The following is a 27,739-nucleotide window of genomic DNA, read 5'->3' as shown; positions in this document are numbered from 1 at the left end:
GCACAGGGTTCTGTGCTCAGAAGGGGACACCTGCACTTGTAGTTTTATGCTCTGTGGAGGCCATCTTGAATTTTTTCCTAATTATCTTTGAATTTGTGTTTTGTAGGTGAAATATGATGGGACAATGGAATATGCTTTGGAAGGGGGGTTTGGTGTGGCCTCCCTGGGAGTGGCTCTTGGCAGCCTGCTCCTACTCTTGCTCAGCGACTGCTGCCACCCTCAGCCCAGGTGGCAACCAGGTGTCAGGGGCGGAGGCAGAGACTTAACTGGGGGTGCCCTGGGCCTTGCATGTGTGCCCTGGGCGCCACTTGAGGTAGCAGGCCAATTACCAGTTTCTGTTGGCCATCACAAGGAAACCCTAGTAGGCCTAGTGTTTAAGTGCTATGGCTGCTAACCAAAAGGTCAGCAGTTCAAATCTGCCAGGCGCTCCTTGGAAACTCTATGGGGGCAGTTCTTCTCTGTCTATAGGGTCGCTATGAGTCGGAATCGACTCCACGGCAGTGGGTTTTGGTTTTATTGGCCACACAGTTTCCACTGCCAGCTGTGACAGATCATTCACCAATTTAACACTAATTGCCCTAGGCACTATTTTCTGTAGTTAAGCCCATGAGTAGCTGGTGACCAAAGGCTGTATTTGCTTTGCCCTCTGTCCTTTAGGATGGGATTAGGAAGCAGTTCTACTTGTTACTAGTTTCTTCCCATTAGTATTTACATTTACCAAGATCTCTCCTCTATTAAAATAACTACAACAAAAAGCAAACAAAAAAACTTCCTCTTGTCCTATTTCCAGCTAGTGGGCTGTCAGAACCTTGGTGAGTTGGGAGGAGGGTGTAGACGGCGACTTGGCAGGGGCCTGATGTCAGCCCTACATCCAGGTAACTGGTGCCTTCAGGCAGGGGTACTGCAATTCCATGGGGATTGCCTGGTGGCTATGGGATGAGGCTGCAGGCCCATTGAAAGGGGAGGTTAACTTTCCTGCCCCTGGCAGCTGCATGCTCATTATGCATAGAGTCAAACAAATTTTGTAATCGGCCTTGATTGGAAGCCGTTCCCCTCAATGTCACAGGTGCCCTATAGGCTGCTAAATTCAGTGGATCCTCATGCAGTTTGTCTTCCCTAACCTCTCAGGGGGAACCCTGGTGGCATAGTGGTTAAGTGCCACAGCTGCTAACCAAAAGGTCAGCAGTTCGAATCCACCAGGCAGGGGTACTGCAATTGAAAGCTCTGTGGGGGTGGTTCTACTCTGTCCTATAGGGTCGTTATGAGTCAGAACCGACTCAAGAGCAATGGTTTTTTTTTGGAACCTCTCAGGAGAAACCCTGGTGTCGTAGTGGTTAAAGTGCTAGGCTGCTAACCAAAAGGTTGGCAGTTGAACCCAACAGCTGCTTGGCGGGAGAACGATGTGGTAGTCTGCTTCTGTAAAGACTGTGGCCTTGGAAACCCTCTGGGGTAGTTCTACACTGTCCTATAGGGTTGCTATGAGTTGAAATCAACTGGATGGGCAGGGGAGTTGGTTTGGTTTAACCTCAGGAATTTTACCATCTTTGACCACTCCTTCCTCCCTAACCCTGTTCTACCCTGGGCTTCAGTCGCCACCACGGTGTCCCTGGTTCTTCTCCTCTGTCACTCTGTCGGTAGAATTTCTGACCTCTTGCTTACTGGTTAGTGATTTTGGTTTTGGTCTGAAAATCTCTGCCATTCACATTCACACACTTCTTTTTCCTAGTGTTCATTTCACTATGTGCTGACTGCCCAATCCACATCTTCCGCTCAGACCTGAGCACCGGCCCTGGCTATGCCACTGCATCCAGCAGGATAAGGTACTGACCGTGTTTTATTTTCCTTCCTGTCCCACAGGACACACACATTCTATTTTTTTAATCTTTCAAAAAAAAAATTATTGCGTTTTAGGTGAAAGTTTATAGTGCAAGTTAGTTTCTTACTCAAAAATTTATACACAAATTGTTTTGTGACATAGGTTCCAATCCCCACAATGTGTCAGCACTGTCTGCCTCTCCCTTTCCACCCTGGGTTCTCTGTGTTCATTCATCCAGTTTTCCTGTCCCTTCCTGCCTTCTCATCTTTGCTTTCAGGCAGGTATTACCCATTCGGTCTTGTATACGTGATTGAACTTAGAAACACATTCCGCATGTGTGTTATTTTTTGTTTTATAGGTCTTTCTAATCTTTGGCTGAAAGGTGGGCTTCGGGAATGGCTTCAGTTTTGAGTTAGCAGGGTGTCCAGGGGCTATAGTTTCAGGGCTTCCTCCAGTTTCTGTCAGAATAGTAAGTCTGGTCTTTTTTTTGAAAATTTGAATTTTGTTCTACATTTTTTTTTTGCTCTATCTGTGACCCTCTACTGTGGTCTCTGTCAGAGTGGTCAGTGGTGGTAGCTGGGTACCATCTAGTTCTTCTGGGATCAGGCTAGTGGAGGCTGTGGTTCATGTGGTCCTTTAGACTAATATATTTCCTTGTGTCTTTGATTTTCTTTATTCTCCTTTGTTCTGAATGTGATGGGACTAATAGATATATCTTAGATGGCTGCTCACAAGCTTTAAAAACTCCAGATGCTACTCACCAAAGTAGGATGTAGAACATTTTCTTTATGAATTACGTTATGCCCATTGACCTAGATGTCCCCTGAGATCAAGGTCCCCAGCCTCAGCCCCAGTAACTCCGTTCCCCAAGGTGTTTGGATGTGTCTGTGAAGCTTCTATGACTTTGCCTTGGTCAAGTTTTGCTGACTTCCCCTACGCTGTGTATTAGGACACATGTGTTCTTCCCAGGTAGCTGAGAAATTTATTTTTTCTAACAGCTGCTGCTTAGTCAGCACTTCCTAAAAGCTAGGCATGGTGTTTATATACTTTAATTCTAGGACTTACACTTATACATCAAAATATTACTATCTACATTTTATAGATGAAGAAATAGATCCTCAGAGAACTTAAGAAACACTCCTAGGGTCATGTAACTACTAGATTGTTCTTCAAATATTGGTTAAATGAGGTAACTACTAGAATGTTCTTCCCTTCACTTTCTATAGTTTAATATTGAGCAGATGTTAACCTAAATATACCCCAGGGGGAAATGCATCATTCTCTCATCAACATTATACCCTTTTTATCATCAGAGGGCTTGTCACTATTTGTAACTATGTATTTATGTCTTCTATGCCTGTTTTTACACAGCAGCATGTATTTCATTTTTTCCAGTGCCCTCCACTGCATCTAAAACACAGTGGATTCTCAGTAGCTGTTTGTTAAACAAGGAGATCTACACTGAAGCTCATTTCAAAGGGAAATATCTCTGTATTTTCCCCACTCTCTTCTTGTTTATGCCGTCTCCATTTGGAGGGCTGGACCGACACTGAAGAGATACATTTGGAACATTTAGCAATAAAACCACTACAGTGCTTAAAAGCCTATGAATCCCAGTTGAGAGCTCTCTGCTTCTTTTGACCAGCTCTCTGCTAGTTAACTTACAGATCCACCAGGCGAGGCCTTGACACCGTCACACTTGGTAGAGTGCTGCAGGGAGACTGGGCACTCCATGGAAGTTAGCACACTGAAATGCTCCTCGACTTGCTTTAGAAGTCAGCACTTTACAAAAAGGAATGGAGGGTTGAGAGGCGTGGCAGAGCTCCCACTTCAGTAAGATGGATGATGGTGCTGGGTTTTGCTGAGGTTAAGGTTGAAGGAAGTGCTGGACCACGACAGGTCACTGAGGATGAGGCAGGCTGCCTATGCATGTCCTGCTGCAAAAGCTCAAGGAGGAGTGATTTTAAAGAAATAGAGGCTTAGCTTCTGAAGCATGCAATCATGCCAGCAAGATTGCTAGTAGGTAAATATATTCTCAGAATCTTTTTGGTAATTGCTTTTCAATTTGTTACTATTTTTTTCACCCCAGTAACTTCAAACATTGGTAGCTTGTTTTATTTTTCAAATGCTCTTAACAAACACGGTGATGAGCCTTAACGGCATTTGTGATGACAGTGGAAGATCTTGCTACACAGTTTTATTAATGAGGCACAGAATGCCTTAAATCTTATGATTTAAATAGAAAAGTAGTCTGCCTCCTCCATTCCCTCCAAGGACTTTGACTTGGAAGGATTCTTGGAGTAAACAAGTTTGCCTTCATGCACAGACCACAAGGTTGGGTCCCCATTTGTGACTTGATATTTAGTTTTGATTAATTAAAAGAGCAGAGCTTTAACTTTGACTCTTGGCGATTTTTGCTTGCTCCAGTTCAGCCTGCAGTGTGTCAGGCATTCCTTGGTCCGTGGCTTGGAATGCTGCTGCAGACGGTTTTGAGGAAGCTGCCCAGCCTGCTGCCCTTTCTTTTGGGGCCCCAGTCTCCAGCTCAACAATGCAAGGTGAGCCAAGTATACCATCTCTGGAATCACTTCCTCGCTTGCCTTTTCAGTCCCTGAAAGTGCTACTGCAGGAGTTGTGGTCATCGACCCAAGAAGCCGGTGATTCAGAGTGAAAAGTATCAAATGCTATTAGAGGGCTGCCTGTCTCACTGCCCAGCCCTCTCTACAGACAGAAGGGGGTTCCTGTCAAGTAAACTTGTTGAAAATTACCCATTGTTGAAAACAGAGATGCCAGTGATTTCCTAAGAGCTCCTGAAAACTGAATCCCATCCCTGGTCTGTGTCCCTGGCTTTATCACCTGCCCAGAGATCAAAGGAGTCAGAATTTAAGCAACTGACTCTCTTAGTATGCTATTACTATAAATCCTTTATTTGACTTCCTTCTGCCTAAGATTAAAGGCACCCGTCTGCTTCTAAAACCCTGTTATTTCAACTTTTAAATCATACCTGTCAGGATTTCTTAAAGCCTGCTGCATTAGAAATACCTAGGGACTTTGGGGACGCTTCCTGGCCTACTCCTATCTATCAAGACAGATTCAGAAGGAGTGGGGACTAGGAATTTTCATTTTTAACAAGTTTTCACAAGCTCCATGAACATTTGAAACCATGCATGGCATAAGGTAGATGCCCAATAAGCAGTAACTCTTATATGTTAACCCATTGTTATGAAAACTAATAGGAAATCGGTGGGGGAAAAAAAAATTAACCCTTTTTGAATCCTGCAGAGAATTCTGCTTGAGGGTGTGCTTTCTTTAAGCAAGACAGCTAGCTTACTGCCCCTAAATGAATTATTTGATGATAGAATTTAAAATTTCAAAAAAGAAAGGTAGCCGGCAAAACTTGCAATTGAGTGCTGAGGAAAACTAGCAAACACCAAAGGAACTTCTAAAATGACCGCAGGGGTTCTTACGTATTTTTTTAAGGGGAAACTGCAAAAATGTTCCTTTATCATACAAAGAAAATTACATGAACGTGTAATCATAAAAACCGGTTTTTAAATGCTATCATTACATGAGGAAATTATTCAACACACTTTCTCTTGTTCTGTGTATTATTATATTTTCGAAAGGTATATAATAGAGAAGATCAGGGGGTGGGGTAGCATAGAGGATAAAAGAAATGAGCATAAAGGCATAGAATAGTAAAAGTTTAGTCTCTCCCATTTCTTGGAGTTCATTGGAAGTTAGACGTCACAGGGTTAAAAGAGATATCCAGTAGTGTCTATTAAGGAGACTATTCCCCCAGTTTAGTTACAAAAAGTAGAATATTTCTTAAAATAAAAAACATGAGAGAGGTTGTTTTGAAAATTATTTTTGTTTTTATCCCTCTATGTGTGTGCCATGGCACAGTGGTTAAGAGCTTGGCTGCTAACCAAAGGTCGGCAGTTCAAATCCATCAGCCTCTCCTTGGAAACCCTATTGGGCAGTTCCATTCTGTCCTGTTGGGTCACTATGAATGGGATAAACTCGACCGCCACAGGTTTGGTTTGGTTTTGGTTTAAGTGTGTGCCTCGGTTTACTTACTTCCTTAAAATGTATTATCTGGCTTTTATGGTTATGTTAAAGAGGATAAAATGTTCTACAGAGCTAAATGACTGTGTTGGTGGCTTGGGTATTTCAGTATTTCTCTCCTTTATACCTGTAGAAGTATTTGCTTTTTTCCATGCTTTTGTGGAAAAGAAGAATTGGGTTGTAGAGATAGGTGGCCTCTCTGGTGATATGCGCCTTAAGACTCAAATGACAAGGCCTACCAGGAGAACCTTCAAATGAGGCTTTTCACCATCACGAAACATTAGAATTTTTTATACCAAGTTTCTAAATTCTTGAGACTTTGTAAAATACGTGCCTCTTTTTGAATTAAACCTTGTTAAAGTGATGCTAAAAATCATAATTTGTGCTGGCGCTGTTTAAATGTTGGATTATAAACAACCATTTAGTTTTTCACCCTATTTTTTCTTTTATCAATGCTTACTGAAATTCTATTGAAAGCTTAATATGAAATATATAAAAACCTGTTTTCTCTTTGTTACAAATGCTATTAAGAGACTTAGCGAAAGGAAAAATGAAAATTCAGTGGTTAAAAATATTGTTTATATTATCAATGGATTTAATTTGCTGATGATTTTTAGTGTGTTTCCCATTAACAGCAGTAACAAAGAGACCTCTGGGCTCAAAGAAAAATATACTGAAAATTAAAATCTCAGGACAAGAATGCTTAAATGATTAAAAAAAAAATTATAAAAATCCATAATACACTAAAAATGTCATTTTTTAATTTAATTGACATTATCCTGAGGATATTGTGAAAGTATTTCATGCCATTAAAACAAAGTAGGTAAATAGTTTCTCCAGCCGGGAATCTGATTCCCTGAATATTCTAGAAATATTTTAGGTCTTGTTGATGTTATGTTGTTAGTTGCTGTCAAGTCCGTTCTAACTCAAAGCGACTATATGTATAACAGAACAAAATGCTGCCCAGTCCTGTGCCATGCTCACAGTCGTTGCTATGTTTGAATCCATAGCTGAAGCCACTGTGTCAATCCATCTTGTTGAGGTCCTAGGCAAACATAATTTTGACATTTGTGGTTTTAACAAGGTTTAAGACAACCTGGAGATTCACAGCATTGAGTAATTTGTTAATCTGCTGAGGCATAAAACTCTTTCTGGTACCAGTCAGTTAGTGGGTTAACCTAGCCCAGCATTCACATTTCATTCAGGTTGAGTTATCTACTCATTGTATTTATGCAGATGTGAGCCTTGGGAAGTCTTGCAGTATTTTAGTTCATGAAAAATAGTCTGAAATGAATGCCTGTGGGTAATATAAACATCACCATCTATGCCTTACACTTAAAAGGGCACGTGACACTGTTCATCAATTTTTGTAGGTATTGTAGATTTAGGTAAGTTCATGGTTAATACTACCATAATGTAAAGTGGGATAGAATTTATTTGGTGGCAAAATTTATTTTAAAAGCTTTATACATGACTCATTATTAGAGTCAGTTAAATTGTTCAGTTATAATTTACTACCTTAAAGGAGAAAATTACATGTTGTAAAAGTTGTTCATGCTTACATCTGGGAACCGGAAAATGTCTTTGAAGATATTTATCATAATATGTGTCAGGGGCTTTAACAACTTTCCATAAGGAAGTAGCAGCATATTTGAATAAAGCAGAAACTCAAACTTTCAAGAACTATTTTTTTTCCTATAAGGGTGTTTATAAACACTGTGATGCTTCCTGGTGGAAGGCGGGGCATTGCGATGTTGTGGTGAATAACCCCAGGTTAAAAAAAAAAATATATATGTATATATTTTTTTACCCCAGGTTACTGAAGTTTTAAGATATAGTACCTTAAACCATTTCTGAGAGGAATTTCTATCATCTGGCATTTGTGGTAATTACTGAGATCTTCACACCAGCCATTCCTGGACAGGGCTGGATTACCCAATAAACAAGGTGATAGAAACTCATGTTTTGTATTTACTTTAGTACTTTGACCTTTAAATACCTGTTTGATACACATATATTTTTTTCTTTTAGAAAGTTGTGTGCCATCCACTTAATTCTGACTCATAGCATAAAACTCATACAGTAGAACTGTCCCCATAGAGTTTCTAAGGCTGTAATCTTTATGGAAGCATATTGTCACATCTTTCTCCTGTGGAGCGGCTATTGGGTTTAAGCCACTGACCTTCTGGTTAACAGCCAAGTGTGTAACCACTGTGCCACCAGGGCTTTTTTCTTCCCTTTTTAGGAAGTTACTTCTCCCAAATAAATTGATTGAATTGAAACATTTTTGCTCGTTTCACATAGGACTAGCAGATCAGCACAAAATGGTGCCATTCCCTCGTCTACATAGCAGGGATATGGCCAATAAAGAATTGGATATTGGTGGAAATCTGTAATAGACTGCTGCTACAGGGACTCCCACCCTTGAGGAAATGAGTCCATCCCATGTCCTGCTGTGCAAAAACCATTCTTAGAGGACCTTTAGTCAAGAGTTAACTGTGGCTTTATTTTAATGATGATTTGCTTTATCTTCATCTTCGCCTTTCTTTATCTTGATTATTTCATCTGTCAAAGCCCTTAATATGGTCATGTCACACTACATATATTCAATAAATTTTTTTTGAATGAATGAGTGATACTAGAAGGTCTAGATTTTGGAAGTTCAGATTAAAGGTGAGAGAGGGACCTCTACAATGGGTAAATGATGGTCTGTTAGTTAATATTGAGTTTGCCTTTTGAGTAGTTTAAAACTTTTTTTCTCTAGGTGGAGGAAAAAAAAAACCTCATCTTTTTGCAGAGTACTTTCTTTATTGGATTATATAAGCCTCTCTTTGTATGACATGATTGGTAGCTTTTTTTATTCTTTATTGATTTCCCAAGACTCTTAAGCTGGAAGACACTAAATGAAAACAATTGAAACAGCACAGTTCAAACTTGCTTTCTGGAACACAGACTCTGAAAGTTTAAGATGATGTATGCTTCTGAGGACAATGTCTCACATGCGTGTTTGTATTATCAAGACCAGTTTAATTGCTGAGTTCTTTATGACCCAGAGGGCTTTCCTTCAATCACATCTGTATGAAATATACCACTGCTGTTGAAAGATTACAGCTATTTGCTTGAAACATTTCCTTTACAGTCAAGGGAAAGAGCTGAGAGAAGCTGGAGCAGACTGAGCTGCTTTGGAGCAGTTACTTCGGGCAGGTTCTATCAGACATAGAAGGGGAGCTAGGGGACAGTGCCAACTTCAGGAAACATTCAAAAGAAAACATTTAAGGTCTTTTCAACTTATGTTTTCTCCACTCTCTAAAGGTATAGGATTTTTACCCTGATCTTTGGCTCTCTACCCACCTCTCCTCTTCAACTCCAAACAGCTCTGTCTTTGACCTCTACCCACAGCTGCTTTTTTGGGGAAAAGCTCAAATAGCTTTCACTCATTTTAGCTTCCTTTTAAACCTTTCGTTCTCTGCTCTGCCCTTCTCTTGCCTTCTAAATAAAGCTTTCAGCAAGATATATAAAGAAAAGGAAGCAAATTTGGAATTCAAATAGACTCTAAGTTCAAATTTTGACTTTTTTTTCTCTTATTAGCTCTGTAGGCAAGTAGTATCAAGACCCATAGTTACTGGACGAAGTTCTGCTGTTATTTATATACATAGCAGCAATAGCTGGAAGAAGTTATCAACTCAGTGTATTCCTAGAATCTTGGTTGCAGCTACTTATAAATACACTGAATGCCCAATCTTGTTTGCAGCTACTTAGAGACACACCAAATGTCCAGAAGAGTGCAAACAATTCTTACATGTCCCCTTAGGGTCACCTCTTAGAGCTAGTTTCCCTTCATGTGGGCCCTGGACCCCCTCATGCCTCTTTGTCTCTCATCCTCCTTCGTTTTCTTGCCTTCTCCTCAACTAAGTTCTGTTCCCTCTAGCCAAAGCTCATTTAAAAAAAAAAAAAAATTTTTTTTTTTTTTACCTCTAAGAAAATCCAGGTACCGTGAATCTTCACATTCTTCAGCGTAGAGCAACTATAAAAGAAGTACAGTATTCTCTTACTACTATTGATCTCTTTCACAGGCTTGTTTTGATGTATTACTATACATAAGGAACCTCTACCCTCCAGAAGCAAGGATGGGAAGTGACTGAAGAGATAAAGGAAACAGAGAACAGCAGACCCAATAGTGCATTTGGACTGGGGGTAAGGAGATGGGATAAGACAGATGTGTGAAGGGGTACCAAGCCTGGTCCTGCCACATGTATAAAGCACCCACATTCAAGAGATAGTCTAAAAGAAAAGAAAACATACCTCATGGCCACCTTTGCAAGTCAGGTGTTAGCAAAGGAATCTAATTAAACAAAACTTCTACTAAAGGATTAGAGTAGGGAGTGTAATGGGAAGAAGGAGGGACAGGGCAATTTGCTCTGTATCAGTGCAATCATGTGAGTGCCAAGTGTGAGCAGGGTGGTGAACAAGACAGACAGCACTCTGCCTTTTTGAAGGCTATAATCCAGAAGACTCAAGGAATCTTTAATCAGTATGGTGTGTGTCTACTGGGTGAAGACATTTAAGTGTATTGTGTCTGTCTTAGTCATCTAGTGCTGCTATAACAGAAATACCACAAGTGGATGGCTTTAACAAAGAGAAGTTTATTCTCTCACAGTGCAGTAGGCTAGAAGTCTGAATTCAGGGCGCCAGCTCCAGGGGAAGGCTTTCTCTCTCTCGGTTCTAGAGGAAGGTCCTTGTTATCAGTTTTCCCTTGGTCTGGGAGCATCTCAGCACAGGAACCTCGGGTCCAAAGGATGCACTCTGCTCCCACCACTGCTTTCTTGGTGGTATGAGGTCCCCCTGTCTCTCTGCTTGCTTTGCTTTTTTATATCTCAAAGAGATTGGCTTAAGACACTATCTAATCTTGTAAATCTCATCAATATAACTGCTGCTAATCCATCTCATTTCATCATAGTGATAGGATTTACAACACATAGGGAAATCACATCAGATGATAAAATAGTAGACAATCATAAAATCATACAGTGGAATCATGATCTAGCCAAGTTGACAGATATTTTGTGGGGACACAATTCAATCCATGACAGTGTTCTACAACAGCTGGGTCATTTTGGAGTTCATGTAGGAAATCTCTATGTCCTTTACTATTAATCCTGAATTACCAGACAAAAATAGGTGTCAGATTTTTTCTAAGTTTTATTTAATTAAGATAGTCTACTTTTTAATTTTTAATTAGGATATGTGCTTAGCCTTTATCATTTATAGTGACTTTGATATAATTTCCTATGCTGGACTTAGAGTGACAATTTTCCTAGGCAATATTTGTTGAGTATGATAAAATTGAAGGTCCCTTTCATAAATTACTTATCTGTGGCTTGTGCTTTTTCTTTCTTATTGTAAAATGTTTTCACTTACTCTCAATTTTTTCTTCTTTTTTCCTTTTTTTAAAAAAGATGATCAGTAGCATATCTTTATGCAACTAAGGAAGTTATTCTTTGAACAGTCAGGAAGCGTCAGAAGATACAGACTTTAGTGTACAAAAGTGGTCAAATTGCCTTAGGAACATGAGAAAAGACATTGTGAAGCATTCTATCTGAGGTCTATGACTATAGTTTTCAAAGATTGCTGTAAGATCTCTGTCTCTCTCTGGAATACAAGCACTGTAATCCATCCCACCCCACTTTTGCCCCTATCTCCTCAGGAATAGGAGTTTCCAAAGAGGTATTCTTCACAAAGCAAAATCTTCTATAATGATTGGCACTTTACATAAAAATAGGGAATCTGTGCTTATTCCTTTATTAATGGAGGAAATGTAGTTTAAACCCCAATTTCTACAACAGCTTGGGAATGCTTAATTTTCCCTAATGATGAAAAAACAAAAGTTTTAGGTGAGCGCTTAGAAAATTGATACGATCATAAAAAAATCTGAATAATTATCACTTTCAAGAGTTCTTCATAAAGAATAATAAAACCATAACTATGAAAGACTTCTGCCATGGTGTTGATTTAGATATTTATTATCACCTATTTGGGTTGATGTGCCAACTACCATGCTAGCTGATATATACAAAAAGATGAGGAAATTGTTCCCATCCATGAGAAGCTAAAAAGACAGGTATTAAAAAGAAAAATAAAAACAATTAGATAAAAATACGGCATCTGTTGTAACATGACATGGATAAAATGATGAAAGAGAATAGATTTTAAAAGTGCTTATGTATAGTCATGGGGTAGCTTAGACACTGAATGCCTGGGTCAATGCATACTACTTTAAAAGAGAGCACATCAAATGGTATATGAAGCATTTAAGAGGAATTCTGCATAGGAAAGTCAAAGATGTTAACGTGCTGGCTCATGCAGGATCATTTGTCAAACCATTCAGTTGTAAACATGTTGGGCAGGGTATGAAATGCCAAAGAAAGATGCTAATGTTAATCTAAGGACATTTTGGAGGAGACAAAATCTGATAAATGAACTGGAGTTCACCAGCACATATCCTTTAAGGAAACACTGGAGTGGAAAATGCCGCTAATATTTCTTGCAGCAGTAGTGGAAACTTTCTTGAAATGGTAGACACACTCAACTGGATTTGGATCCCAGCTCTGCTGCTTATTTTCTCTGCAACTTGCTTAACTTCTCTGAAACTCAGTTTCCATGCCTCTGCTTACCACCCACTTCATAGAACTTTTGTGGGTATTTGTTCATTCACAAGTCTACTGGGCATCCTGCTAAATGCTTCACTTAATCTAATTCAATCTTCAATATCATTATTAAGCAGATATTATTATCCTAATTTTACAGGTGAGGACACGAAAGTAATTTGCCCAAGAACAACTGCCTACTAAGTTGTAGAGGCAGGAATGGAATCCCAGTCTGTCTTGCTCCAAAATCCAAGCTTGTAATAGCTATGTCCTCATTTGACAAACTTATAATGCATAGAGGCATTCAAAAAACTGCTAGTTCTATTCAATTAATCATCCAAATTTTATTTAGCACCTACTGTATTCTAGGCTTTCCTCCAAAAATAAAGGTAAACAAGAACATATGAATGGAGATTTCAGTGTGATTGAAAAAATGATGTGATCTGCTATTTGTCAGAATAGAGAATGATAGACTGAAAGGTCAGACCTCATCTCTCATGGAAGTAATTTTGAAACACTTGGTAATTTTGCTGATGGTTATAAAAAAAAATTTTTCAAGAAATCAAATTAAGGAATAATTTTTCAGGCCTAAAATCCCACTTATACAACATTAAAAAAGATTCTATGAATATATAGCTATAAATATGCAAGCTACAATATGTGGAGTTTGTAGGTTTATTTCAAACAATGAGAATTCTAAAGATGAGTTCTAGAAAGAATAGAGTTTGTTATATCTACATTATCTATGTCTACATGTATATCTGTTGTTGTTGTTAGCTGCCATTGAGTCTGCCGCTGACTCATGGTGACCCTATGCACAACAGGATCAAATACAATGGGATCAAATTGTTGTAATTTATAGGGTTTTCAATGGCAGATTTTTTGCAAGTAGAGAGCCAGGGCTTTCTTCTTGATCTGACTTAGTCTGAAAGCTCCACTGAAACCTGTTTAGCATCACAGAAACACTCAAGCCACCACTGACAGATGACTGGTGGTGGCCCTTGAAGTGGATTGGCTGGGAATTGAACCCAGGTCTCCTGCATGGAAAGAGAATTCTACCACTGAAGTATTACTACCATCTTTCTATACCTCTGTCTCTACCTAAACCTATATCTATCATCTATATCATCTGTATCTCTCTAAGACAGTGTCAGAATTATGTAGGAAAAAGTTGTGAAGACCTGTTAACATATATCTGAGTTTAAGATAAAAATAGCAGTGCTAATAAAGAATTTTGGGTGTTACAGTTGAAGGATAAACAGGAGTGGGTCAACCAAGTAATAGTTGAAAGGGTGGTCCAAGAAAAGGGAACAGCGTAGAGGGAACAGCATGTTTTGTAAAAGGCATGAAAATGTGAAATTAGCATAGCAAATGCAGGCAGCTACAATAAATTTGCTATCACTAGAATATGAAGAACAAGGCACTTGTTAGGAAGTGAGCTGCAGAGGCAGAGAGTATATTGTAATTTCATTAGAGGAGATTTACACTGCTGGAATTTTCTTCATTGCATAGACATTGCACTGCAAAGTAGCAAATAGCAACAGAAATAGCCAGAAGCATAGACATAGAAGCATTAACATTGATGCTGGGACTATACTGGAACAATACAGACAAGAAGAGGATAGTGATAGAAAAAGACATCAAAACACACACACAAATGACAAACGAAGAGGATTCATATAAACACTAGTTTGGTTATTATCCTCAAAACTCCTGGTTAAGATCTTTGCTCCTTACTATGGATGGACTGATGATTAACACAATGTTCCTATCATAGTTACGAGTATGTAATATTTTCAATTACATGTGCATATATATACACACATATATCTATTTGTTGAGCATCTACTATATTAGAGACACTAATACTAGGATTTTGGTTTACTATGATGAATAAAAAATGGATCCTGAAATTTAAAATACAGGTGAGGAGCAACAAATGGACCAGGTGAACCCAAAAAAGGCGTGTAATTGCCTGTTTGGCTCTAAAGCATGTGGTTTTGTTCCTTACCTTTCTAGCTCTTCCTGTCCTGACTCATGGCTTTCATGCTCCTTTGATTTTAGCAATCTACAACTCCAGGTGAGAGATGGTTTCCCTTACCAGTTCAGCCTGCAGGATCTTACTTGGAAAGTGGTCCCTAGTTGTCCATTGTGGGGGTGGGGGGGCAGACAAATGACTAAATAAGTTTCAAACTTATTTAACACTCCCAAATAAGGACATGAGGTTTTGATGAAAGCCCTTATTATATTTAGCATGAATTTCCTAAATGCTACCTTAATATAAATTATACTGCATTTTCTCAGATATATAATTACAAGGATTCCGTTTGTAACTTGTTCAGGTGAGACTGAAAACATGAATTATGCACCCAAATCCTAGATGATATAAATCTAGAGAAAGGATGAAGGCATTTTTCCCTTTTAATAATGAGCAACATAGCTCACATGGATCAATTTTAATTGAAGAGCTGGAATAATAAACCAATTAGCAAAGTCAGCTATTTAAGAGTCAGACATATTCATCTTTCCTGCCTTTACTTGTATTGCTTTTTAAAATACTGAAAATTGTTGCTATCTCATTTAAAAGTAGATTTTTCAACCAGACGAATAAGAATTGATATCCAGTAAAAAATAATCTAAAATGTATGTCATTTTGATGATTAGATTATTTTAAACATTGAACTGATAATTTAATGTTTTAAATTTTTGGTCATAATATTGATAAATATTTTACATATACATCTGGCAGTGGTTTTTTTATATATACTGAAAATGTTTGCTTAGTTTGAAAATAGAAGAAAAGTCACTTCAGGAGAAAGCAATGTTACATAATATGGTTAGAAAAAACATCCTCTGGCTTAAATGATATTTTTTGTATTAACGGAAGAAAACATTAACACAGCTCATTCCGAAACTAAGAAACAGCTGGATTCTTAAGGTAGAACATAACACATCTGTTCTACAGCTTTGCTGCAGGATTATATTGCTCAATATGATGACTTTCCAGATAAAACTTCCCAATTGATTTATCCTTCTAAATATATTAGATTTTCTTTTCAGAGAATATTCTAGAAAAGCTTTATTTTCAAATTCTTCCAAAGTCATCACTTGATTGTTAGTGATCAATCATTCCATGTGTTTTTCTTTTACCAAATAATATTTTAATTTTCTCTAAAAAAATTTAGCAACTTGTCACAGATAACTTTAATCATTTAAACATGTTTGATTAAGCACACAAGAAGATGGCCATTGTTGTGAGGCACATGTCACAGGAAAAAAAGTGGCCTTGTGTTCAAATGGGATGTGTATACTGATTGCAGATGGTTTTTTTTTTTTTTTTTACTGCAATCGGTTTCCAGATTAATCATACTAAAATCCTAGTTCACTGTGCCACATATCCACTCAAAAACAGGCAAAGACTGTCTTTGATTATAAATAAGAAAGACCAAAGAAGAACTGACGCCTTTGAATTATGGTGTTGGTGAAGAGTATTGATTATACCATGGGCTACCAGAAGAGCAAACAAATCTGTCTTGGAAGAAGCACAGTCAGAATGCTCCTTAGAAGGATGGTGAGACTTCATCTCACATACTTTTTTTTTTTTTTAATTTTAATTGTGCTTTAAGTGAAAGTTTACAAATCCAGTCAGTCTCTCACACAAAAACTTATACACACTTTGCTACATACTCCCAATTGCTCTCCCCCTAGTGAGACAGCCCACTCCCTCCCTCCACTCTCTCTTTTCGTGTCCATTTTGACAGCTTCTAACCCCCTGTACCCCCTCATCTCCCCTCCAGAGGATCAAGTGTCCACCTGATCCAAGAAGCTCACTCCTCACCAGCAGCCCTCTCCAACCCATTGTCCAGTCCAATCCCTGTCTGAAGAGTTGGCTTCGGGAATGGTTCCTGTCTTGGGCCAACAGAAGGTCTGGTGGCCATGACCACCGGGGTCCTTCCAGTCTCAGTCAGACCATTAAGTCTGGTCTTATGAGAATTTGGGGTCTGCATCCCACTGCTCTCCTGCTCCCTCAGGGGTTCTCTGTTGCGTTCTCTGTCAGGGCAGTCATCGGTTGTAGCTGGGCACCATCTAAATTTTCTGGTCTCAGGCTGATGTAGTCTCTGGTTTATGTGGTCCTCTCTGTCTCTTGGGCTCCTAATTACCTTGTGTCCTTGGTGTTCTTCATTCTCCTTTGATCCAGGTGGGTTGAGACCAATTGATGCATCTTAGATGGCTGCTTCATACCGTTTAAGACCCTAGACACCACTCTTCAAAGTGGGATGCAGAATGTTTTCTTAATAGATTTTATTATGCCAATTGACTTAGATGTCCCCTGAAACCATGGTCCCTAAACCCCTGCCCCTGCTATGCTGGCCTTCGAAGCATTCAGTTTATTCCAGAACCTTCTTTGCTTTTCATTTAGTCCAGTTGTGCTGACTTCTCCTGTGCTGTGTGTTGTCTTTCTCGTCACCTAAAGTAGTTCTTATCTACTATCTAATTAGTGGGTACCCCTCTCCCACCCTCCCTCCCTCCCCCCTCTCATAACAATCAAAGAATATTTTCTTCTCTATTTAAACTATTTCTTGAGTTCTTATAATAGTGGTCTTATACAATATTTGTTCTTTTGCAACTGACTAATTTCACTCAGCATAATACCTTCCAGTTCCTCCATGTTATGAAATGTTTCATAGATTTCTTACGGTTTTTTATCGATGTGTAGTATTCCATTGTGTGAATGTACCATAATTTATTTATCCATTCATCCATTGATAGGCACCTTGGTTGCTTCCATCTTTTTGCTATTGTAAACAGTGCTGCGATGAACATGGGTGTGCATATATCTGTTCATGTAAAGGCTCTTATTTTGTCTCACATACTTGAATCTGTTATCAGGAGGGACCAGTCTGTAGAGAAGGACACCATGCTTGGTAAAGTAGAGGGTTAGTGAAAAAGAGGAAGACTCTCAACGAGATGGATTGACACAGTGACTGCAACAATGAGCTCAAAAGCAACAACAATTGCAAGGATGGCCCAGAAGTTTCCTTCTGTTGTATATAGTGTCACTATGAGTTGGAACCGACTCGATGGCACCTAACAACAACATCTTTTGATTATTGGATACATCCACATTCTTTTATGTGACATTCAAGATTTTCTGAAACCTAGTTCCAACATAGCTTTCCTGTCAATGTTCACTATCTAGGGACAAACATAAATGTTTGCTGTGGGAGTACATCATAGAAGGTGGGGATTGAAGTGAGTTGAGACCTGGCTCAAGATTCACAAGCAGGACAGGAGCAAGGCGGGAAACAGATCCTGCACTAATGAATTGTTCTGGAGGTGGAGTAACTAGGTAGCCTTTGAGAATGCCCAGCCATCTTGGTCATAGTTCTGGAACCAGTTGGTGGAAGATTCAGTTGGGAAGAACCTCTGTGCAGAAAAGACTCCAGTGGTAAATACCAGAGAACTGAGGATGAGGGATTAGAACTGGTTCAAGCTACTAGTTTGAGAGTAATATCAGGTTCTAGTCTATAGGAGGAAGTGTTGGACAATGTAGCTAATCAGAGATAAAGAGAAGAGGCAAGAGACACCCCCCAAAGGAGGTAAAGGACAGAACAGGTGCTTGGGTTTCAGCCTGAAGGCTAGGATCAGAATCTTACTGGTAGAAACAGAGCAGTAGTATAGGATCCCAGTGATCATGAAAAGTTACTGGATTTTTGGGTCTGGCTTCTGCATTGGCTTAATTTTAAGTTCCATCAGTAGAAGGGCTTAATGCGATCCAATACAAAAGCCTACTGACAAGCAAAATTTATAGCCACCAAACTTTTTAAGACTAAAAGAGGCAATGAATCGACAAGCACTTACTAAGGTCTTACATACAATGATACGTGGAAAGAAGTTTTAATGTACAGTATCTATACTTGAGTAAATTCTTGCCTTAGTCAATACTGGCTCAGGGACTAGGGTAGGACTGAACACTCCAGAGATGAATTTTCAGAAAAATCAGATGTGGAAAAACAAGAACATCAGAGGAAGGAGAAATGACCAGAAGCTGAGGTTTCCCACCTTACTTCCTACTCTTCCCAAATGCCAACTGACTGTGAGATAACATTTGCCTGTTGTTCCTAGAAGATTCTCTGTACATGCATTCTCCTTTTCCCCATACCTCTATCCATTTTGCGTGGTACTTTCTCTAAATAAAATGTCCTTCCTAATGGTCAACAACTGGATTTAGTTCCACAACATAAATTAAGCAAATCCTTCATGCAAAGCATTCTGCTACAGAGATGAAGGGACTCTGTACCTGTTCTTGACAAGCCGTCTAAATTCGACTTGTCTCTAAAATCTACCTCCTGGATCACTTACTGTTTGTCCTTGAGCTTTTTTAACCAGAATGACTTCAGGCATTTTATAGTTTTAGGTATGTGTTGATATTAAACTCACAGCCACGCCCCTTCCCTGCCACTGGAGTGGAACTTACTTAAGTATAGATGTTGTTGCAGGTGCCGTCGAGTCGGTTCCAACTCATAGCGACCCTATGCACAATAGAACAAAATACTGCCCAGTCCTGAGCCACTCTTACAATCGTTGATATGCTTGAGCTCATTGTTGCAGCCACTGTGTCAATCCACCTCGTTAAGGGTCTTCCTCTTTTCCGCTGACCCTGTACTTTGCCAAGCATGACGTCCTCCTCCAGGGATTGATCCCTCCTGACAACATGTCCAAAGTATGTAACACGCAGTCTCACCATCCTTGCCTCTAAGGAGCATTCTGGTTGTACTTCTAATACAGATTTGTTCGTTCTTTTGACAGTCCATGGTATATTCAATATTCTTCCCTAACACCACAATTCAAAGGTGTCAGTTCTTCTTCGGTCTTCCTTATTCCTTGTCCAGCTTTCACATGCATATGATGTGATTGAAAATACCATAGCTTGGGTCAGGCGCACCTTACTCTTCAAGGTGACATCTTTGCTCTTCAACACTTTAAAGAGGTCCCTTGCAGCAGATTTACCCAATGCAATGCATCTTTTGATTTCTTGACTGCTGCTTCCATGGCTGTTGATTGTGGATCCAAGTAAAATGAAATCCTTGACAACTTCAATCTTTTCTCCGTTTATCACAATGTTGCTCATTGGTCCAGTTGTGAGGATTTTTTTGTGTTGAGGTACAATCCATACTGAAGGCTGGGGTCTTTGATCTTCATTAGTAAATGCTTCAAATCCTCTTCACTTTCAGCAAGCAAGGTTGTGTCATCTGCATAATGCAGGTTGTTAATGAGTCTTCCTCCAATCCTGATGCCCTGTACTTTTTCATATAGTCCAGCTTCTCATATTATTTACTCAGCATACAGATTGACTAGGTATGGTGAAAGAATACAACCCCGATGCACACCTTTCCTGACTTTAAACCAATGAGTATCCCCTTGTTCTGTCCGAACAACTGCAAAGTTTCTCATTAGCACAATTAAGTGCTATTTGGAGCCCTGGTTGCACAGTGGTTAAGAATTCGGCTGCTAACCAAAATGTCAGCAGTTTGAATCCACCAACGGCTCCTTGGAAACCCTACGGGGGAGTTCTACCCTGTCCTATAGGGTCACTATGAGTTGGAATCAACTCGACAGCTAAGTATAGATAGTGTGCATTAAAACATCTTTCCCAAGTATCATTGTATGTAAGACCTTAGTAAGTGCTTGTTGATTTATTAGCTCTTTTAGTCTTCAAGTTTGGTGGCTATAAATTTTGCTTGTCCCTAGAGTTTTGCATTATTAGATTGTGTTAATATCTATTGAATTTTGTCAGATATTTTAAAAGCCAATTAAGAGAGTTACATTTTAGAGAAAAGTTCCTTTAACTGTGAAAACAGAGGCTCTGTAGTAAACAGTTCTACCTTCAAGATGATATTTATTTATGTCTTTATAATTAATGTAGGGGATGCCTTAATTTTATGATCTAATTGGCACGAGTTTGCTTTCTAGGCCTAACAGTCTACTTAAAACCTGCGGCCCTACAAAGTTGAGAATTACCTAGTCTTTGCATGTGTAATTAAATAGCATGATCTTAATACAGTGTTAATTTGATTTTTTGTTGTTTTGTTTTATTGCCTGTAACATTATTTATTGCCTGTAATGTTAAACTCATGAGTTAGCTTACATTAAAATTTTTAACAATTATTATAATTAGATATTAAAGGAGGCCTGCACAGTCATTAATGAATTATAAAAGAGTTTAAGAAAGAAATGGAGACTCAGATAAACACCTTGGTGAGCTATGGAAAAATTATAATTGGGGAAATGTAATCCAACTAGAAGCTGGCTGTATGGGATTCAGTACATAATGCAAAACAATTATGCTGGCCTTCTGAAAAATTATACTTTTTTTTTTCAAATTTAGAATTTTTCCTTAATAATTAATCGTCCTGGTAGTTGAGGCTAGATATTACCAGTACTATTGAATTTGGGTGAGATACTTTCCTTGATAACAAAATATGACTAGTTTTTTAGGTACAATATAATCTTTGAATAGACTTTTCATGGTGTGAAAGCAGTCTGAAAAAATTGTATGACAAAGTTATTCCTATTGGTTGCTGTTATATATAGAATATTGGATAAAACAATCTTCATTGAAACGATGCTCTTTCAGTCCCTTCCACCATAGCTGTGTATATTGTATCTCTCTATACTTTTCTGCAAACTCCAATAAAGGCTCAGGCATAGCACTATTTGAAGGTAATTCATGATACTTGATTTTTACAATAGCTCAGTAAAGATGTCTCCATATTTTTGTGATGAATCCTAGACCAACATGTATATAGCCCCATTTGTCTTTTCAGATGAAGCCTTATTTTTTGAAAATCTCATTTGGACTTTATTCCACAAAAAGTGCTGCTTCAATTTGCATTCTTTTTTATGCAGATAAGTATAGCTGCATATGCTTTATAACAATTATTTCTTTTTGAAATAAAATTGCTCTTCCAGACTCCTATTGTGCCTCTTTCTTTTTTTCTTCTCTCTGTTTATCTAGCAGCTGAGTGGAGGAAGGGATGCTTCTTTTCTCATTTGAGACAGTACTTTGTATTTATTGGGTACTTAAGCACTCAACTGCTAATCAAAAGGTCGATGGTTTGAACCCCACCAGTGGCTCCATGGCAGAAAGATGTGGCAGTCTGCTTCTGTAAAGATTACAGCCTTGGAAACCCTGTGGGGGCAGTTCTACTCTGTCATATAGGGTCACTATGAGTTGGAATTGACTTGATGGCAGCAGGTTTGGTATTTTTTAAAAATCTTATATTCAGGAGTGTATGGACCATCAACTGCCTGCTATATGCTAGAAAAAGGCAACCCAAATGTGAGGCATGTACAGAATAGGAAGTACTATAATGCGTCATGTTGTTAGGTGCTATGCGGTCAATGTGACCCCATGTGACAAGGAGAACTGTCTCACAGGGTTTTCTAGGTTATAATCTTTATAGGAGCAGATTCCCAGGTCTTTCTCCCACAGAGCTGCTGGGTGGGTTTGAACTGCTAACCTTTGGGTTAGCAGCCAATTACTGAAGTACTTGTGCAACCACGGTTCCTTGGAAGTCAGTGCGTCATTACCTTTAAACCATTACCCATTGCCTTTGAGTGACTGGGACTCATAACGACCCTATATGACAGACTAGAACTGCCCCATAGGGTTTCCAAGGAGCAGCTGGTGGATTCAAACTGCAAACTTTTGGTTAACAGCATTAACTCTTAATCACTGTGCCACAAGGGCATGTCGTTGTTGTTGCTAGGTGCTGTCAAGTTGGTTCCAACTCATAGAGACCCTACATACAACAGAACGAAACACTGCCCAGTCCTGCACCATCACCATGATCAGTGCTAGAGACTATTGTTGCAGTCAATGTGTCAATCCATTTCATTGAGGGTCTTCCTCTTTTTTCACTGACCCTACACTTTACCAAGCATGATGTCCTTCCCCAGGGACTGGTCCCTCTGATAACATGTCCAAAGTATGTGAGATGAAGTCTCATCATCCTCGCTTCTAAAGAGCATTCTGGCTGTACTTCTTCCAAGACAGATTTGTTCATTCTTTTGGCAGTCCGTGGTATATTCAATATTCTTCATCAACACCACAAATCAAAGGCGTCAATTCTCCCTCAGTCTTCCTTATTCATTGCCCAGCTTTCCTGTGCATATAAGGTGATTGAAAACACCACAGCTTGGGTCAGGCGCACCTTAGTCCTCAAAGTGACGTCTTTGCTTTTTAACTCTTTGAAGAAGCTTTTTGCAGCAGATTTGCCCAGTGCAATGCGTTGTTTGATTTATTGACTGTGGCTTCCACGGCATTGATTGTGGATTCAGGTAAAATGAAATCCTTGACAACTTCAGTATTTTTATAGATATAATAACTACTATTTATTGAATGATTTCTATGTGCCAGGAACTGTACTACATTTTCTCATTTAATTTTCATATCAATCATTTAGGTGTTATCCATATTTCACAGATATAGACCCTGAGGCTAAAGTCAAGCGACTTGAGTAAGGTCACAGTGCCAGCAAAAAGCACAGTTACAGGGCTTTAGAAATTGCAAAGCTATTTTAAGTTCCTTCTTTAAGGAGGGATGGTCTTTTCTCCAACCCTCAAGATCACACCAGGGTAATTGACTCTTAGACTTTGAAAAAGAGATACCTTGCCTGATCTTTCACATCAATGTATCTTCCAACCTCAAGTCTGACTCTTCACCCGTTACAAAGCTTAGGTGCTTCTCTCTCTTGCTTTTCCTATGCTGGCTACTCACGCCCGTGGATTCATCATGTTCTTTTCCCTTTGTGGCTTTCTCTGCCTTTCGCCTTGCTTTTGGCTTCCCCTTTCCTTCTGTTCTCTTTAATATCTTTGTCTCTAGAGAATTTTTGTTTGCATTTATGTTATCCTACCACAAAAGAATCCCTTCTTACTTATCTCTAAACATAAATATGAGAAATCCAACCCTGGTTTTGATGCAGTGAGTGAAGTCATGATTTGAGGGAGTCCAGTAGAACAACTTTATACAGAATGAAAAAAATTCTTTTGTAATTTGAGAAATCACTGCCTAGTTTTAGTCTCAAATGTTAAGGTTTCCTATGCTCATTTACTTGATGGAAATAAAAAATATCTTAAAAATAAGTTTAAAAGAATTGATGATTATATCACTAGTTCAAAGTCAGCATGCTTTAAACCAAATTCATGATCTTCCCCTACCCCACCAACATGCTTCCCCTTTCCTGTATAGACGGCTTCACTAGCTTCATACCTACCTGCATTAGAAAACCAAACCAAACCCACTGCCGTTGAGTCAATTCTGACTCGTAATTACCCTATAGGCAGAGTAGAACTGCCCCATAGAGTTTCCAAGGAGTGCCTGGCAGATTGGAACTGCTGACCTCTTGGTTAGCAGCCATAGCACTTAACCACTACACTACCTGGATTAGAAGCATCAGTAATTATCACTTTCTTTTTGTCCTTCACCCTAATGTTTAATGTTTCTGTATCCCAAACTTAACTCCCTTTTTCATTCTTAACCCCATTTGTGCTACTCTGTCTTGGTGCAGCATTGTTCTTTCTTTCTCTAACTATTATAATTATCCCTTAAATGACCTTTGTCTCAAACTGTTGCTTCTTCAAATAACCCTCCATAGTTATACTTTCAAAATTGACTTGATAGAGCATATCACTCCCTTACAGAATTGCTTTATGTAGCTCACTGTCTTAGGCTGGGTTCTCTAGAGAAGGAAAACCAGTAGAGCATATAAATAAATAAATATATGTATATATAGAGAGAGAGAGAGAGAGAGAGAGATTTAAATCAAGGAAAGGGTTCATGTAGTTATAGAGGCTGAAATGTCCCAAGTCTGTGGGTTAGGATAGAGGCTTCTGCTGATTCACATAGCTGCAGGAGCTGCTAAACCCAAGATCTGCACATGAGAAAGCAGGGCTCTTCCTCACAGGCTGCAAAGATCAACAAATCCCAAGATCGGCAGGCAAGACTGCAGGTAAGCTACTAGCTCAAGTCCCGAGAAATGGAGGTCAGATGAATAGGAACCAGCTGCAAGATCCAGCAAAAGCAAAAAGTCCTGAGCCTTGCCAGAATGTCTGCTTATATTCAATGCAGGCCACATCTCCAAGGCAACACCCTTTCAACTGATGGGCTACTCAGAGCAGATCCCATCATGGGAGTGATCACATATCAAATCTCAACAGGGAAGTGATCATAACATTATACGACTGCCAAAACACTGAGAGTCATGGCCCAGCCAAGTTGACACACAATCTCAACCATCACACTCTCTTTTGCCTACAGAGCAATTAAAGTACAAACTCAAACATGGCTTACAAGGTCCTTTCCAACCATGCCCAGTCTACCTTCTCAGCACCATCTTCCTTTTTATTTCTCATACACCATATGTTCTGGCCTACATTGAACTTTCTATCATTCCAACAAGCACTTTTATCCCTCTCATTCTCCATTTAACAACTACCTACCCACAATGACCTAAGATATCCATAAGCTCAAAAAAGGGCAGAGAACTAATGAAATCAAGTGATAAGCTCCCAAAGACATGTAGCGAGGTCCCTGAACTTGTTATTAGTTGTTGAGTCGCGTCAGACTCATGGTGACCTTATGTACAACAGAAGCAAGCATTGCCTGATCCTGTGCCATCTTCATGATCCATTGGTACTTTTGAGTTCATTGTTGCAGCTATTGTGTCAATCCATCTTATTAAAGGTTTTTCTCTTTTTCGATGACCCTCTGCTTTACCAAACATGATGTCCTTTTTTGGTGAGTGGTCTTTCCTGAAGATGTGCCTAAAGTAAGCAAGTTGAAGTCTTACCATTCTCACTCTAAGGAGCATTCTGGTTATGTTTCTTCTAGGACTGGTTTGTTCATTCTTTTGCAGTCCATTATATTCAATATTCTTTGCCAACACCACCGTTTGAACTGGAAGAGTGGTCAGCAAAACCTTCATTACATAATGTTTGTGAATAAAATTTAAAACTCTCATGGACAGGCTAGACTTTAGATCCTTTAAGCAATATTCCACTTGTTTTGAGCCTGATGAATTTGCCAGCCCTTGCCAGCAGACTCTCCTTACGTGTCCTTGTCCTCCCCTCCGTGACTACCGGCAGAAGTCCTGCTTTAAACCAGAGATAATTCCCTCTCTCTCCATTCCCTTGTTTTATTCCTTGTGGCTATGTTCCACCTTCCACATCAGAATTCTTGGATATATATGCTAACCAGGACTGAGTCCAAGTTCTCTAAGTTTGTAAAGGACATTTGGTTTAATAAGATAACTTAAATCGGTTTCTTGAGGCTTGAAAGTTTTCTTTGTTAAAAGTTATCCCTCACACTTTTAACGCTACCTCTTATCGCTTCTCCTTCCATCACCCCTGCTCTCTCAAAACTAGGGCCCTATCTATGGCAAAGTAATTGCAGGAACAGAATGGAGCCCTGAAATACCTCCCTGCTTCCCTCCCCAGCAGCCTTTCTGTCTAGATAATTGCAGTAGAACTTGCCGAATGAGTACAGATGAAATTGTATATAAGACCCTATCACAACAATAGCACTTCAGATGCTTGTCAAACTTGGGCATATTCTTCTTATTCCTTTTTGCTGACTTCTGCATTTATATGTATTTTGGTAATTTGAATAGAAATTTGTTTAGGGGTGTTTACAGTGTCCGAACGCCAGATGTTTATTTATTCATGGGCATGCTATCCAATTCAAAATGCCATTGCTGTTTTCTTTACACCTCCAAAAGAAACCAATTATCTGATCTTAACTTTTTTTCTTTTAATGCTATTTTCAGTCACCGGGAGGAATGCAAAGCCTATGCTAGTGAATATTCTAGTTTAAGCCTTCTCTTCAATCTTTGAAGGTTTTGCTCACCACTAAGGTAGTTTTTCCTGCTCTGCCCCCTTAAATCCATTTTCACATCGTTCTTTAATGGCAGTTTTATATTTTAAGGGCAGGAGTCATGGTATCATTCTTCACCCGAGTCTAGTAACTATCAGGTAGAGATAATACCCCAGGCAAAGGTTATGGCTCATTTATCTTTACATCTATGGTGCTGAGCACTAGCTTCTGATACATGGTGGGCTTTAAAAATTGTGGGCGAAATTCATGGATCAGAGGCATTCCAGAAAGGGTGTAAATATTTGCACTTACATCAACAGTTCAAATGTGCTTTACTGATTCATCACCAGTAAACACCGAGTTTTCCCATTTTAAAAGTCTTCCTGCTTTGATACAGGAAAAAAAAAAAAAAAAAAAGACAGATTACATTATTCCTGTAAAGGTATAACAATTATTCGTATGTTAAATGCCCATTTACATTTATTCTTTATAAGCTGTCTAATGGGTTTTGGGTATTCATTGCCTTTGATACTTTTTCCATATCTAATATTGATTTATAAAAGCCTTTATATGTTAAAATGTTATTGCTTTGTTGTATCTGGTATCTATTCCTGTTTCTTTTTCCTCAAGTCTCTAGGTGCTTACAGTGGGAACTATTTCTACTATCTGCAATTTCGCTCACCTCCAGTTTTCTTCTTTCCTGTACCTTATATTTTGCTTCCGTTAATTTTCTTCTTGCATGTCCATAGTCTATGCCCTCAGCATACTCATTTCATCTGTTAGAGCACAGACAGAACATACTTTCATCACTTTTATGCAAACATGTAGTCAATTTTTATTAATAGTACTCCACACAAGGCAATCTTCATTAATTCAGATTATACTTCTGAAATTATGTTATTTCAGACAGTGATTGGATGGGGTAGAGGAAAAACTCACATTTACTGTCTACAATACTACCAAGAACTATGCTCTGTTTCACCTTATTTCACTTAAATTTTCTACAAATAGCATGAATTCGGCAGTATTATTCCTGTTTTTCCAACGTGAAACCTGAGATTCACAATGTTAGATAATTTCTGGAAAGTCACACACTTTAAAGAAACCCATTCAGTTCCCAATGCAGACATTTATAATTTTTGTTATACTCCCTCCTTGTACTTTAAATGATCAAATGTCAATTTTCTCAATTAATAGTGAGAAAAAGATTGTTCAGAGTATATTTAAATTGCTTTAGACATATAAACAATTTTCTATGGTTTGTGGGCATTTCTAAAGTCCATTTTTTCATAGAATGATGCCAGTACAAGTATTACTTTATTGATTAAATCAAGGTGC

Source organism: Loxodonta africana, chromosome 1 (assembly GCF_030014295.1).
Source record: "Loxodonta africana isolate mLoxAfr1 chromosome 1, mLoxAfr1.hap2, whole genome shotgun sequence".
Lineage (NCBI taxonomy): Eukaryota > Metazoa > Chordata > Mammalia > Proboscidea > Elephantidae > Loxodonta > Loxodonta africana.
The sequence above is the reverse complement of the archived record's forward strand: the minus strand, read 5'-3'. Positions refer to the sequence as shown.